Raw genomic sequence first — 14,369 nt, forward strand, 5'->3', positions numbered from 1 at the left:
ATCTATTCAACTTGTTTTAACTTTGTTTAGCTTCTATTTACCTTCTTTTGTTTTACTTTTTTGCCTCCTGTTGACCTTAGTTTAACCATTTACCTCACTTTCTTTTACCTTCTAGTCACCCTTTACCTTTTTTAACCTTACTTTCTATCTAACCTGTTTTACCTTTTTCGATCTTTTATTTACCTTCTTCTACCTTTCATTTACCTTTAATTCCCTCATTTTACCATTTACTTACCTTCAAGTTATCCTTTTAAAAACTTATTTTACCCTGTATTTACATTTTAACTTGTACTTACCTTTTACCCTCTTATACCAAATATTTAAGTTGTTTAACCTTTTATTTACCTTCAAAATACCTTATTTTACCTTTTACTTACCATACAGTTATCCTTTTAAACCTATTTTAGCTTTTATTTAACATTTTAACTTGTGTTTACGTTATTGTACCTTCTATTTCACCTTTACATTCTTTTACCATCTATTTAACATGTTTTACCTTTTATTTACCTTCTAATTACCTCAGTTTACCCTATACTTACCATAAAGGTATCCTTTTACCCTATTTCAGCTTTTAATTATATTTTAACTTTTGTTTATCTTATTTTACCTACTATTTCCTCTTTACATTCTTGTACCTTCTCTCTAACTTGTTTTACCTTTGTTTACCTTCCATTTAACTTATTTTCAACCATCCTTTACCTTCTCATTTTTTTTACCTTCTTTTATGCAATCCAGATTTGATAAAAATGTTATTAAACCCATTAAAAGATTAATTAAAGAACGAGAATATAAATCAAAGCTTTTTTCTGATGGAAATAAGTGAATAATCACTGCAGCCCTATTACAGTATACATCATAGTTTAACAATAAAAACATGTCATACTTGACCTGTGTATTTTATACTTTAAAGTGAATTTAGTTACTGTGTAAATGAGAGTTTTTATGAACTGTACATGGTTGCTGTTTTTTGTGTGGTCTGATAAAATTTCAAAGTAGCGGTTCAGTAATTGAAATATTGTATCCTTGGGCATTTTATGACTTAGAGGGCTATTTGTACACACACTTTATGACCTTCAAATGTTTCACAAATTGATGTTTGGCCTCGCTGGCTTCAAATATTTTTGCCCTCGGCGACGTGCGCCAGTGGAAAATGGGTTATACTTGCATAGCGCTTTTCTACCTTCAAGACACTCAAAGCGCTTTGACATTATTTTCACATTCACACACAGATGGCGAGAGGTGCCATGCAAGGCCCTAACCAGGGCCCATCAGGAGCAAGGGTGAAGTGTCTTGCTCAAAGACACAACGGACATGACTAGGTTGGTAGAAGGTGGGGATCGAACCAGGAACCCTCAGGTTGCTGGCACGGCCTCTCCCCAATGTGTTCTGGCATGGAACGCTCAGTACGAACGTGACGCGCTTTATTACCTCACCAAATAGATGACGTTGTCGCCAGGGTGTGTTTGTTTGTCTTAATGTCCCCACGAAAGGACGCGCAACGCATAAGACGGACGCTATGGACTAACTCGTTCTTCTTGAACTGTTTATTTCAAAAAGAACAACGCTGGGATGGCTATTCCGAGAGAAAAAAAAAAGGGAAATGTAGTTTATATTTAGACCGGCCGACGCAAAAAGCGCCAGAAAAAAACTACACTCACCAAGTTTTGTTTGATGCCATCACGTGTCACCGCATTATTGTGAAGATTTTGTAACCGCAAAACCAAAATAATGTCTGATTGTAGCATTTTTTTAAAGTGACAAAATATCAAAATGTCTCCCACACACTTTTTATATTAAATCATATTATTTATAACAATTTTGTCTGCACTTTTTTTCTTTTTTTCCTACATTTTTCCTTAATTTTTTTTCCCGATGTGTTGTGGACCGACAAAACTGGAGCTGTGGGTCGCAAATATCCCCCGGGCCACACTTTGGGTACCCTTCTGATCATATTAGGCCTATACTGGCTCACCTGCACTGGCTTCCTGTGCACTTAAGATGTGACTTTAAGGTTTTACTACTTAGGTATAAAATACTACACTGTCTAGCTCCATCCTATCTTACCGATTGTATGGTACCATATGTCCCGGCAAGAAATCTGCGTTCAAAGAACTCCGGCTTATTAGTCATTCGCAGAGCCCAAAAAAAGTCTGCGGGCTATGGAGCGTTTTCTATTCAGGCTCCAGTACTCTGGAATGCCCTCCCGGGAACAGTTAGAGATGCTACATCACTAGAAGCATTTAAGTCCCATCTTAAAACTCGTTTGTATACTCCAGCCTTTAAATAGACCACCCTTTTAGACCAGTTGATCTGCCGTTTCTTTTCTGCTCTGCCCCCCTCTCCTTCGTGGACAAATTCGGTGACCACAGATGGGGCGCTAGTTGTCCAAAGCCGGGACCCAGGGTGGACCACTCATCTGTGCATCAGTTGGGGACGTCTTTGCGCTGCTGACCTGTCTCCGCTCAAGATGATCTCCTGCTGGTCCCACTAAGGACTGGACTCCCACTATTATGTCAGATCCACAATGGAATGGACTCCCACTATTATGTTAGATCCACTATGGACAGGACTCCCATTATTATGTTAGATCCACTATGGACTGGACTCCCACTATTATGTTAGCTCCACTGTGGACTGGACTCCCACTATTATGTTAGATCCACTGTTGACTGGACTCCCACTATTATGTTAGATCCACTATGGACTGGACTCCCACTATTATGTTAGATCCACTATGGACTGGACTCCCACTATTATGTTAGATCCACTGTGGACTGGACTCCCACTATTATGTTGGATCCACTGTGGACTGGACTCCCACTATTATGTTAGATCCACTGTGGACTGGACTCCCACTATTATGTTGGATCCACTATGGACTGGACTCCCACTATTATGTTGGATTCACTATGGACTGGACTCCCACTTTTATGTCAGATCCACTATGGAGTGGACTCCCACTATTATGTCAGATCCACTATGGACTGGACTCTCACTATTATGTTAGATCCACTATGGACTGGACTCCCATTATTATGTTAGATCCACTATGGACTGGACTCCCACTATTATGTTAGATCCACTGTGGACTGAACTCCCACTATTATGTTAGATCCACAGTGGACTGGACTCCCACTATTATGTTAGATCCACTGTGGACTGGACTCCCACTATTATGTTAGATCCACAGTGGACTGGACTCCCACTATTATGTTAGATCCACTGTGGACTTGACTGCCACTATTATGTAAGATCCATTAAGGACTGGACTCCCACTATTATGTTAGATCCACTATGGACTGGGCTCCCGCTCTTATGTTAGATCCACTATGGACTGGACTCTCACTATTATGTTAGATCCACTGTGGACTGGACTCCCACTATTATGTTAGATCCATTATGGACTGGACTCCACTATTATGTTAGATCCACTATGGACTGAACTCCCACTATTATGTTAGATCCACTATGGACCGGACTCTCACAATATTATGCTAGATCCACTTGACGTCCCTTGCACCGGTCGCCCTCCAAGGTTTCTCATTGTCATCCCATTGGGTTGAGTTTTTCCTTGCCCTGATGTGGAATCTGAGCTGAGGATGTCGTTGCGGCTTGTGCAGCCCTTTGAGACACTCGTGATTTTGGGCTATATAAGTAAACATTGATTGATTGATTGATTCTTGTATGAAAAAAGGAGCGCTCCACCAAGACATGACATGACAATCAACAGTATCCCCACAAAGAAGGATAGCGTACGCACAACTTAGAATAGTCTTGATTGCGAACACAAAGCAGGTGCGCCCAATAGCACTCAAAAGAAGGCGTGAAGCTGCTACAGTAGAACAAGGCCCAGGTGGGCCATCTACGCACCCATCCATCCATCCATTTTTTAACGCTTATTCCCTTTGGGTCACAGGGGGCGCTGGTGTCTATCTCAGCTACAATCGGGTGGAAGGCAGGTACACCCTGGACAAGTCTCCACCTCATAACAGGGCCAACACAGATAGACAGACAACATTCACACTCACGTTCACACACCAGGTACCATTTAGTGTTGCTAATCAATCTATCCCCAGGTGCATGTCTTTGGAGGTGGGAGGAAGCCGGAGTACCCAGAGGGAACCCACGCAGTCACGGGGAGAACATGCAAACTCCACAGAGAAAGATCCCGAGCCCGTTTTCGAACCCAGGACTATTCAGGACCTTCATATTGGCAGGCAGAGGCACTAACACCTCTTCTACCATGCTTCCCCCATCTACGCACCTATCGCTGATTTCGAGGCCGGTCCGGGCAACACCCCACTTTGCAGCAGGCCTGCAGGCCACGCCCCCTTGACAGTTAGCTTTAGAATCCATCCATCCATCCATTTCCTACCGCTTATTCCCTTTGGGGTCGCTGGTGCCTATCCCAGCTACAATCGGGCGGAAGGCTTTACACCTTGGACAAGTCGCCACCTCATCGCAGAACCAACACAGATAGACAGACAACATTCACACTCACATTCACACACTAGGGCCAATTTTAGTGTTGCCAATCAACCTATCCCCAGGTGCATGTCTTTGGAGGTGGGAGCAAGCCGGAGTACCCGGAGGGAACCCACGCATTCATGGGGAGGACATGCAAGCTCCGCAGAGAAAGATCCTGAGCCCGGGATTGAACTCAGGACTATTCAAGACCTTCGTATTGTGAGGCAGACGCACTAACCCATCTCATACCGTGCTGCCCCCATCTACGCACCTGTCGCTGATTTCGAGGCCGATCCTGGCAACACTCCGATTCGCTGCAGGCCCGCAGGCCACGCCACCTCCACAGTTAGCTTTAAAATAACAATTTTATTACAAAGAATAAGAGACATATTATACTCCAAAAATGTTGTGCTTACTTAAAAAATGCACGCGCTTAGTTGTGTTCAGTGTTGAAAAAAATATTATATGGCTGTTACGGAAATACATTTTAAAATATTTGGATTCTTGGCTCTCTCAGCCAAAAAGGTTCCCGACCCCTGTATTAGAGCTATCTTTTATGTTAGTGGGTTTATTCGAATTTGTTCTGTCTGGAACGGATTACTTGGATTCACAAAATTGCTCCGGTCGTCGCGAGATTCAGTCTCCGTCGAACCTTTTGGAACAGGTAGCGAAGCCGAGGTACCACAGCACAGTACTTGTGTCATTTCACTGACCAAAAGGCCAAATGGTGTGTTTGAAGGCCTACTGAAACCCACTACTACCGACCACGCAGTCTGGTAGTTTATACATCAATGATGAAATATTAACATTGCAACACATGCCAATACGGCCTTTTTAGTTTACTAAATTACAATTTTAAATTTCCCGCGGAGTTTCCTGTTGAAAATGTCGTGGAATGATGACGCGTGTTTGTGATGTTATTGGTTGGAGGGGACATATTTGTCCAGCACCACTTACGGCTAAAAGTCGTCTCTTTTCATCTCATAATTACACAGTATTCTGGACATCTGTGTTGCTGAATCTTTTGCAATTTGTTCAATTAATAAGGGAGGAGTCAAAGTAGAAAGATGGAAGTGGGAAGCTTTTAGCCTTTAGCCACACAAACACACTGTGTTTCTATGTTTAAAATTCCCGGAGGTGAAGCTTTACTATGGATCAGAGCGGTCAAGCGAACATGTCATCCGGCAGTTTTCAGTGAGAAAATTGTGGAAATAAGTCGCCTCTTACTGAAGATCAGCGGAGCCAGCGTCCTCCTGCAGCTGCCGTGACTTCTCTCAGAGAGACTGGGATCAAAACACCTGTGGCCACACCCCTCCGACTTTAAAAGGTCTACTGAAATGAGATTTTCTTATTTAAACGGGGATAGCAGGTCCATTCTATGTGTCATACGTGATCATTTCGCGATATTGCCATATTTTTGCTGAAAGGATTTAGTAGAGAACATCGACGATAAAGTACGCATTTTTTGGTCGCTAATAGAAAAGCCTTGCCTTTACCGGAAGTCGCAGGCGATGACGTCACCCGTTGATGGCTCCTCACATCCTCACATTGTTTTTAATGGGAGCCTCCAACAAATAGAGCTATTCGGGCCGAGAAAACGAAAATTTCCCCATTAATTTGAGCGAGGATGAAAGATTCGTGTTTGAGGATATTGATAGTGACGGACTGGAAAAAAAAAACAAAAAAAAAACGCGATTGCATTGGGACGGATTCAAATATTTTTAGACACATTTACTAGGATAATTCTGGGAAATCCCTTATCCTTCTATTGTGTTGCTAGTGTTTTGGAGAGTTTAATATTACCTGATAGTCGGTATCACGTAATATTGGGTATAATGGGTATGACGTTAACTGTTCTGGGTATGACGTTAAACTACATCCAGGCATGAAATGGGAGGTTGTGTGTGGGGTTAGTGAGTCCCAACTAACGTCTATAAAATGCACACAAAGAACCGTTTGCACCTTCTCTTGTGACTGGCGGGCGGTCAGCGCCATAAAGCTGAGCGGGTCCCTTGGTAAATGGGGCGCGGACAACCAACAGGACAGACTAAGTTCAAAAGCCCAGTAAGGCAATTAGTCTAGGAGAAGGATCTCTGATATAAAATACCCCTTCCAACCCGCACCAAGCCAGCGTGGAAGGTGTAGGCTAATAACCAGCATGAAAAGTACGCCAAATGGCAGAAACATGCTGAGGCTTTCGTCCAACAGTGGACTGACAACGGCTGATGATGATAGTTGGAAGGGTGTGTCCACGGGTGTCTTGAGGCCAGTGTCTGATGGAAGTCGACAGCAGCTAATCTCCGGTAAGTGGCGACTTTTTACCACAATTTTCTCACCGAAAACTGTTGGTTGACATTTGGTCGGGATCCATGTTCGCTTGACCGCTGTGATCCATAGGAAAGCTTCACCTCCGGGAATTTTAAACAAGAAATCACCGTGTGTTTGTGTGGCTAAAGGATAAAGCTTCCCAACTCCATCTTTCGACTTTGACTTCTCCATTATTAATTGAACAAATTGCAAAGGATTCAGCAACACAGATGTCCAAAATACTGTGTAATTATGCCGTTAAAGCAGACGACTTCTAGCTGTGTGTGTGCGCAGCGCTAATATTTCCTTACAGTCCGTGACGTCACGCGTACGCGTCATCATTCCGCGACATTTTCAACAAGAAACTCCCGGGAAATTTAAAATTGCAATTTAGTAAACTACACAGGCCGTTTTGGCATGTGTTGCAATGTTGATATTTCATCATTGATATATAAACTATCCGACTGCGTGGTCGGTAGTAGTGGGTTTCGGTAGGCCTTTAAGGTACTATTTAACTTACTAAAACACTAGCAACACAATAGGCAGATAAGGATTTCCCAGAATTATCCTAGTAAATGTGTCTAAAAACATCTGAATTGCTCTTACTGCCTTTTTTTTTCCTAGGCCTTCACTCTAAATTTCCTCATCAACAATCGCGTTTTTTTTTCAACTTTTTTTTTTCTTCTAGTCTTTCGCTATCAATATCCTCAAACACAAATCTTTCACCCTCGCTCAAATTAATGAGGAAATTGTCGTAATTTCGTTTTCTCGGTCCGAATAGCTGTTTTTGTTGGAGGCTCCCATTAAAAACAATGTGAAGATGTGAAGAGCCATCAACATGTGACGTCATCAACATGTGACGTCATCGTCTGCGACTTCCGGTAAAGGCAGGGCTTTTCTGTTAGCAAGCAAAAGTTGCGAACTTTATTGTGGATGTTCTTTACTAAATCCTTTAAGCAAAAATATGGCAATATCGCGAAATGATCAAGTATGACACATATAGAATGGACCTGCTATCCCCCTTTGAATAAGAAAATCTCATTTCAGTAGGCCTTTAAGGTACTATTTAACTCACTAAAACACCGGCAACACAATAGGTAGGTAAGGGATTTCCCAGAATTATCATAGTAAATGTGTCTAAAAACATCTGAATCGCTCTCACTGCCCTCGCCTTTGTGTTTTGTTTTTTTCTAGGCCTTCACTCTAAATTTCCTCATCCACAAATCTTTCAGCCTCGCTCAAAATAATGGGGAAATCGTTGCTTTCTCGGTCCGAATCACTCTCGCTGCTGGTGGCCATGATTGTAAACAATGTGAGGAGCTCTACAACCAGTGAAGTCACGCGCACATCGTCTGCTACTTCCAGTACAGGCAAGGCTTTTTTATTAGCGAACTTTATCGTGGATGTTCTCTACTAAATCCTTTCAGCAAAAATATGGCATTATCGTGAAATGATCAAGTATGACACATAGAATAGACCTGCTATCCCCGTTTAAATAAGAAAATCTCATTTCAGTAGACCTTTAAGAACAGTGTGTTGATGAGTTACCATGGCAACGAGTGATCCATCAACACTGTTTTGTTCTTCGGCGGTTCAAAGACGACAGCGCCACCTTCAGTCCACCCCCAGCTGACCACACGCACGCACACGCACGCACTTAAAGCCGGACTGATACTGAGGCGAAGCGGGCGGGGCCGAGGGGTCGGTGATCGAAGTCCAACATGGCCGCACCTGGGCTAACGGCGCGATCAGACGAGGCCACGCCCACAGGCGAACCTGCTCACCTGGTGTTGGGCCCGGAGGTCCGCCAACGGCACACCGAGCCGAGCAGAAACTTTAGCCGAAGCTTCGCTCTCCGGCGCAGCGGGCTCCCCAGCGATCCGACGCCGGGAGCGAGCGACGATCCTCGGCCGTCGAGCTGCTGATGGACGCGGGCGGCGAGGGGATGAAAAGTCGCCGTGGAGCCTCGGAGCGAGCGGCGAAAATCACTCGGAGAAAGTTGATGTGCTCTTCGCCTTAACTGTCGCCATCTTCGCCCGCGGGGCATCATGGGTAATCCTCTTCTGGAATCCCGTGCGCCCCGCCCCTCCCCTCCCTGTGCGTACTGCGCGTACTGCGCGTAGTGACGTCTTCGCACAGTGACGTCACCGCCTCCTGATCACATGATCGATTAGCTTGATTGTTTTTGCTTCACATTTAAAATGGACGATGTGTTGTGTCGGTTCATTTGTGTCTTTATTGAGAACGCTCCTTTTTATACTGAATTCATGTCACTGAATTGTTTTGGCCTTGAATTTTGGGGATTCAAATCAAATTATGCCAACAATTTCATTGAATTAAATAATGAAAGCAAAATGTGCCAGTGCAAAAATTCAGTTTGTTAAAATACAGTTTTAAAATTAAATGTGTAAGAAAATCAGTGCAGAAAAATAATTCCATCCATCCACCCATTTTCTACCGCTTGTCTCCTTCGGGGTCGTGGAGCGTGCTGGATTTTAAATGTTGTCAATTTTATAGAAACAAAATGTCAAAAAATTTGGTGCAGAAAGATTCAAAGTATATTTTTTTAACAATGACCATACGTATACAAACACATTAAAGCACTTCCAATATAATACAATTCAACATTGTTGCAATGTTCCAGATCAGATCAGGCCGAGCAATTAACATAAGAAATCAAATTCAAATAACTATAATGCAAACAAATAACTGTTAAATAAAATAAAATGTAATATAAAATACAATACAGATATATAGATGTATAGATATATAAACATATATATACATATATGTGTAAATATGTATATATATAAATAATATATATATATGTATATATATAAATAATATACATATATATTATACATACGGCGTGGCGCAGTGGCAGAGTGGCCGTGCGCAACCCGAGGGTCCCTGATTCAAATCCCACCTAGTACCAACCTCGTCACGTCCGTTGTGTCCTGAGCAAGACACTTCACCCTTGCTCCTGATGGGTGCTGGTTAGCGCCTTGCATGGCAGCTCCCCCCATCGGTGTGTGAATGTGTGTGTGAATGGGTAAATGTGGAAGTAGTGTCAAAGCGCTTTGAGTACCTTGAAGGTAGAAAAGCGCTATACAAGTACAACCCATTTATCATTTATATATATATTATATAAATTTATATTTTCATATATATATACATACACATGTATATATACATATACATATTCATCCATCCATCCATTTCTACCACTTATTCCCTTTGGGGTATATATACATACACATACAAAAAAAAAAATATATATATATACGTGTGTATGTATATATACATATATATATGTATATATATATATATACATATACATATATATATACATATATACATATACATATATATATATGTATATATATAAATATACATATATATACATATACATATATATATATATTAAAATACATTTAAATTTGAATACTAATTGCTTCAAAACTCAACTAAATTAAGACTGAAGAAATCGAGCTAGTCTCAGAACCAGCCAATGAGGTGCTTTAGTCTTAAAACACCGAAAGTATTTCTGTACTGATTTTTTAGTAAATTAATTCTTTACACTGAATTATCATTCAATTATTATTTCAAATTGAATTTTTATGCAATTATTTCTATATACTGAATTTTTCACAGCAAATTTTCATCACACTGAATTTTTATTTATTTATTTTTTTTTACATTTAATTTTTATACACTGAATCGTATGTACTTTTTTTTATGCACTGATTTAGTTTTTGCATTGACTTTCTTCCCACCGAATTTTTTTAAATTGAAATGTCATCTGAAAATAAACAAACAAACAAACAAACAAAAAATTCAGTGTCCAATAAAAGCTTTTGCGCTAAAAACAAAAATATGACCCACATATGGTGTCTAAAAGAAGATTTTACGTAACAAAAATGAAATCTTATAAAACTCATACGTTAATAAAATAATATTTTGGTTTCTTGGCATTGATTGTAGCTGAGATAGGCGCCAGCGCCCCCCGCGACCCCGAAAGGGAATAAGCGGTAGGAAATGGATGGATGGATGGATGGCATTGATTGTACAACTTTAGCACAGCTCTTTGTTGATCACTAAATGAGTCGATGTCATCTTTCAGAAACAAATACCTCCCTCGCGTGGCCGAGGAGTAAACTGCACTATCAAGTGCTTTGTAAAGGAACGTCACTCCTGCTTTACTTTGGAATGCACTGTGGACAACACACGCACACACACACACACACACACACACACACACACACACACACACAGCAGCTGCTGAGGCGGAGCAGATTATTGTCGTGCAAGAGATAGACGAGGACAATGTCCAGCTGCTTCTCAACAATCCAGAGCAGACTGCTCACTCCTGCGAGGAATGAGAAGGTTGGCAGGAATGTCGCCGGTTAAACTGCCGCCAGCTGCTCGCGTCTCTCATGGACGCCATCTTCAACATCGTCACCTTTCTTCACCTCTCCTATAGTCTGGGGACGACGTGTGTGTGTGTGTGTGTGTGTGTGTGTGTGTGTGTGTGTGTGTGTGTGTGTACGCGCGTGCAGGCATTAGCCGCGCATGTTCCAACATGCCATCAGATAACAATGGCAGCATGCCAGGGTCAGAGGTCACGGCCAACTTCCACCCATCTGCTGAGATATCGAAGGACTTTCACAAACATGGACAACTACAACTACACAAAGCACAGCATACAACTATTTATTTCACATCATGCAACTACACATCACACATTACACAACTACACATCATACAACTACACGCTGTAAATCATGAATCTACACAATACCCATCATATAACTACACTTCACACAGCTGTACACTACACAACATACAACTACACACTACACATCATACAACTACACATCATACAACTACACACTACACATCATACAACTTCACTCTACACATCATACAACTACACACTACACATCACACAACTTCACTCTACACATCATACAACTACACATCATACAACTACACGCTATAAATCATATAACTACACAATACACATATAACTACACTTCATACAGCTGCACACTACACATCATACAACTTCACTCTACACATCATACAACTACACACTACACATCATACAACTACACATCATACAACTTCACTCTACATATCATACAACTACACGTCATACAACTACACACTACACATCATACAACTTCACTCTACACATCATACAACTACACACTACACATCATACAACTTCACTCCAAACATCATACAACTACACGTCATACAACTACACACTACACATCATACAACTACACGTCATACAACTACACACTACACATCATACAACTTCAGTCTACACATCATACAACTACACATCATACAACTACACGCTATAAATCATGAAACTACATAATACACATCATATAACTACACTTCATACAGCTGCACACTACACATCATACAACTTCACTCTACACATCATACAACTACACACTACACATCATACAACTTCACTCTACACATCATACAACTACACATCATACAACTACACACTACACATCATACCACTACACATCATACAACTACACACTACACATGATACAACTTCACTCTACACATCATACAACTACACATCACACAACTTCACTCTACACATCATACAACTACACATCATACAACTACACACTACACATCATACAACTTCACTCTACACATCATACAACTTCACTCAACACATCAAACAACTACACACTACCCATCATACAACTTCACACACTACACATCCTACAACTACACACTACACATCATACAACTTCACTCCAAACATCATACAACTACACGTCATACAACTACACAGTACACATCATACAACTTCACTCAACACATCAAACAACTACACACTACACATCAAACAACTACACACTACACATCATACAACTACACTCAACACATCATACAACTACACACTACACATCATACAACCACACACTACACATCATACAACTACACTTCATACAGCTGCACACTACACATTCAACTTCACTCAACACATCATACAACTACACTCAACACATCATACAACTACACTTCACACAGCTGCACACTACACATACAATTTCACTCTACACATCATACAACTACACACTACACATCATACAACTACACTCAACACATCATACAACTACACTTCACACAGCTGCACACTACACATACAATTTCACTCTACACATCATACAACTACACACTACACATCATACAACTGAAAGGAAAAGCGGTAAAAAATGGATGAATGGACAACTACACACTACACTTCATACAACTAATATACATCATACAACTACACACTATAAATCATACAACTACACACTAAACGTCATAGAATTACACACTACACATCATACAACTCAACGTTATACATCAAACAACTATACACTATACATACAACTACACACTACACATCATACAACTACACACTATTATCTTATATTTACATATTATACTTCATACAACTATACACCACACATCATATAACTACACACTACACAACATACTACTATACACCACACATCATATAACTACACACTACACAACATACAACTATACACCACACATCATATAACTACACACTACACAACATACTACTATACACCACACATCATATAACTACACACTACACATCATATAACTACACAACATACTACTATACACCCACACATCATATAACTACACACTACACATCATACAACTATACACCACACATCATATAACTACACACTACACAACATACTACTATACACCACACATCATATAACTACACATCATACTACTATACACCACACATCATATAACTACACACTACACATCATACTACTATACACCACACATCATATAACTACACACTACACATCATACTACTATACACCACACATCATATAACTACACACTACACATCATATAACTAAACACTACACGTACAACAACACATTCTACATCATACAACTACACACTATAAATCCTACAACCACACACTACACATCATACAACTACAAAATACATACAACTACACACTATACATAATACAACTACACATCGTACAACTACACACTATACATTCTATATTTACACATTATACTTCATACAACTATACACCACACATCATATAAGTACACACTACACATCATATAAGTACACACCACACATCATATAAGTACACACTACACATCATATAAGTACACACTACACATCATATAAGTATACACTACACATCATATAAGTACACACTACACATCATATAAGTACACACTACACATCATATAAGTACACACTACACATCATATAAGTACACACTACACATCATATAAGTACACACTACACATCATATAAGTACACACTACACATCATATAAGTACACACTACACATCATATGGTAACAGTTCGAGATGCTACCTCAGTAGAAACATTTAAGTCTCACCTTAAAACTCATTTGTATACTCTAGCCTTTAAATAGACCCCCTTTTTTAGACCAGTTGATCTGCCGTTTCTTTTCTTTTTCTCCTCTGTCCCCCTCTCCCTTGTGGAGGAGGTCCGGTCCGGTGGCCAAGGATGAAGTACTGGCT

At 40.5% G+C, this 14,369-nt stretch overlaps 1 protein-coding gene across 2 annotated transcripts in view; it reads right to left on the minus strand.

Moving 5' to 3' along the window:
* tjap1 (tight junction associated protein 1 (peripheral)) overlaps positions 1–8,845 on the minus strand; it is a 31,432-nt gene extending 22,587 nt beyond the window's left edge. Inside the window, exon 1 of one of the 2 annotated variants that reach the window (XM_061911408.1) lies at positions 8,559–8,845. The gene's annotated coding sequence lies outside the window, so the exon portion shown is untranslated. The remainder of the gene's footprint in view (positions 1–8,558) is intronic. The other variant, XM_061911409.1, reaches the window with a different exon arrangement.
* Between the last annotated feature and the right edge of the window lie 5,524 nt (positions 8,846–14,369).

The sequence above is a fragment of the Nerophis ophidion genome, linkage group LG09 (genome assembly GCF_033978795.1).
Source record: "Nerophis ophidion isolate RoL-2023_Sa linkage group LG09, RoL_Noph_v1.0, whole genome shotgun sequence".
Lineage (NCBI taxonomy): Eukaryota > Metazoa > Chordata > Actinopteri > Syngnathiformes > Syngnathidae > Nerophis > Nerophis ophidion.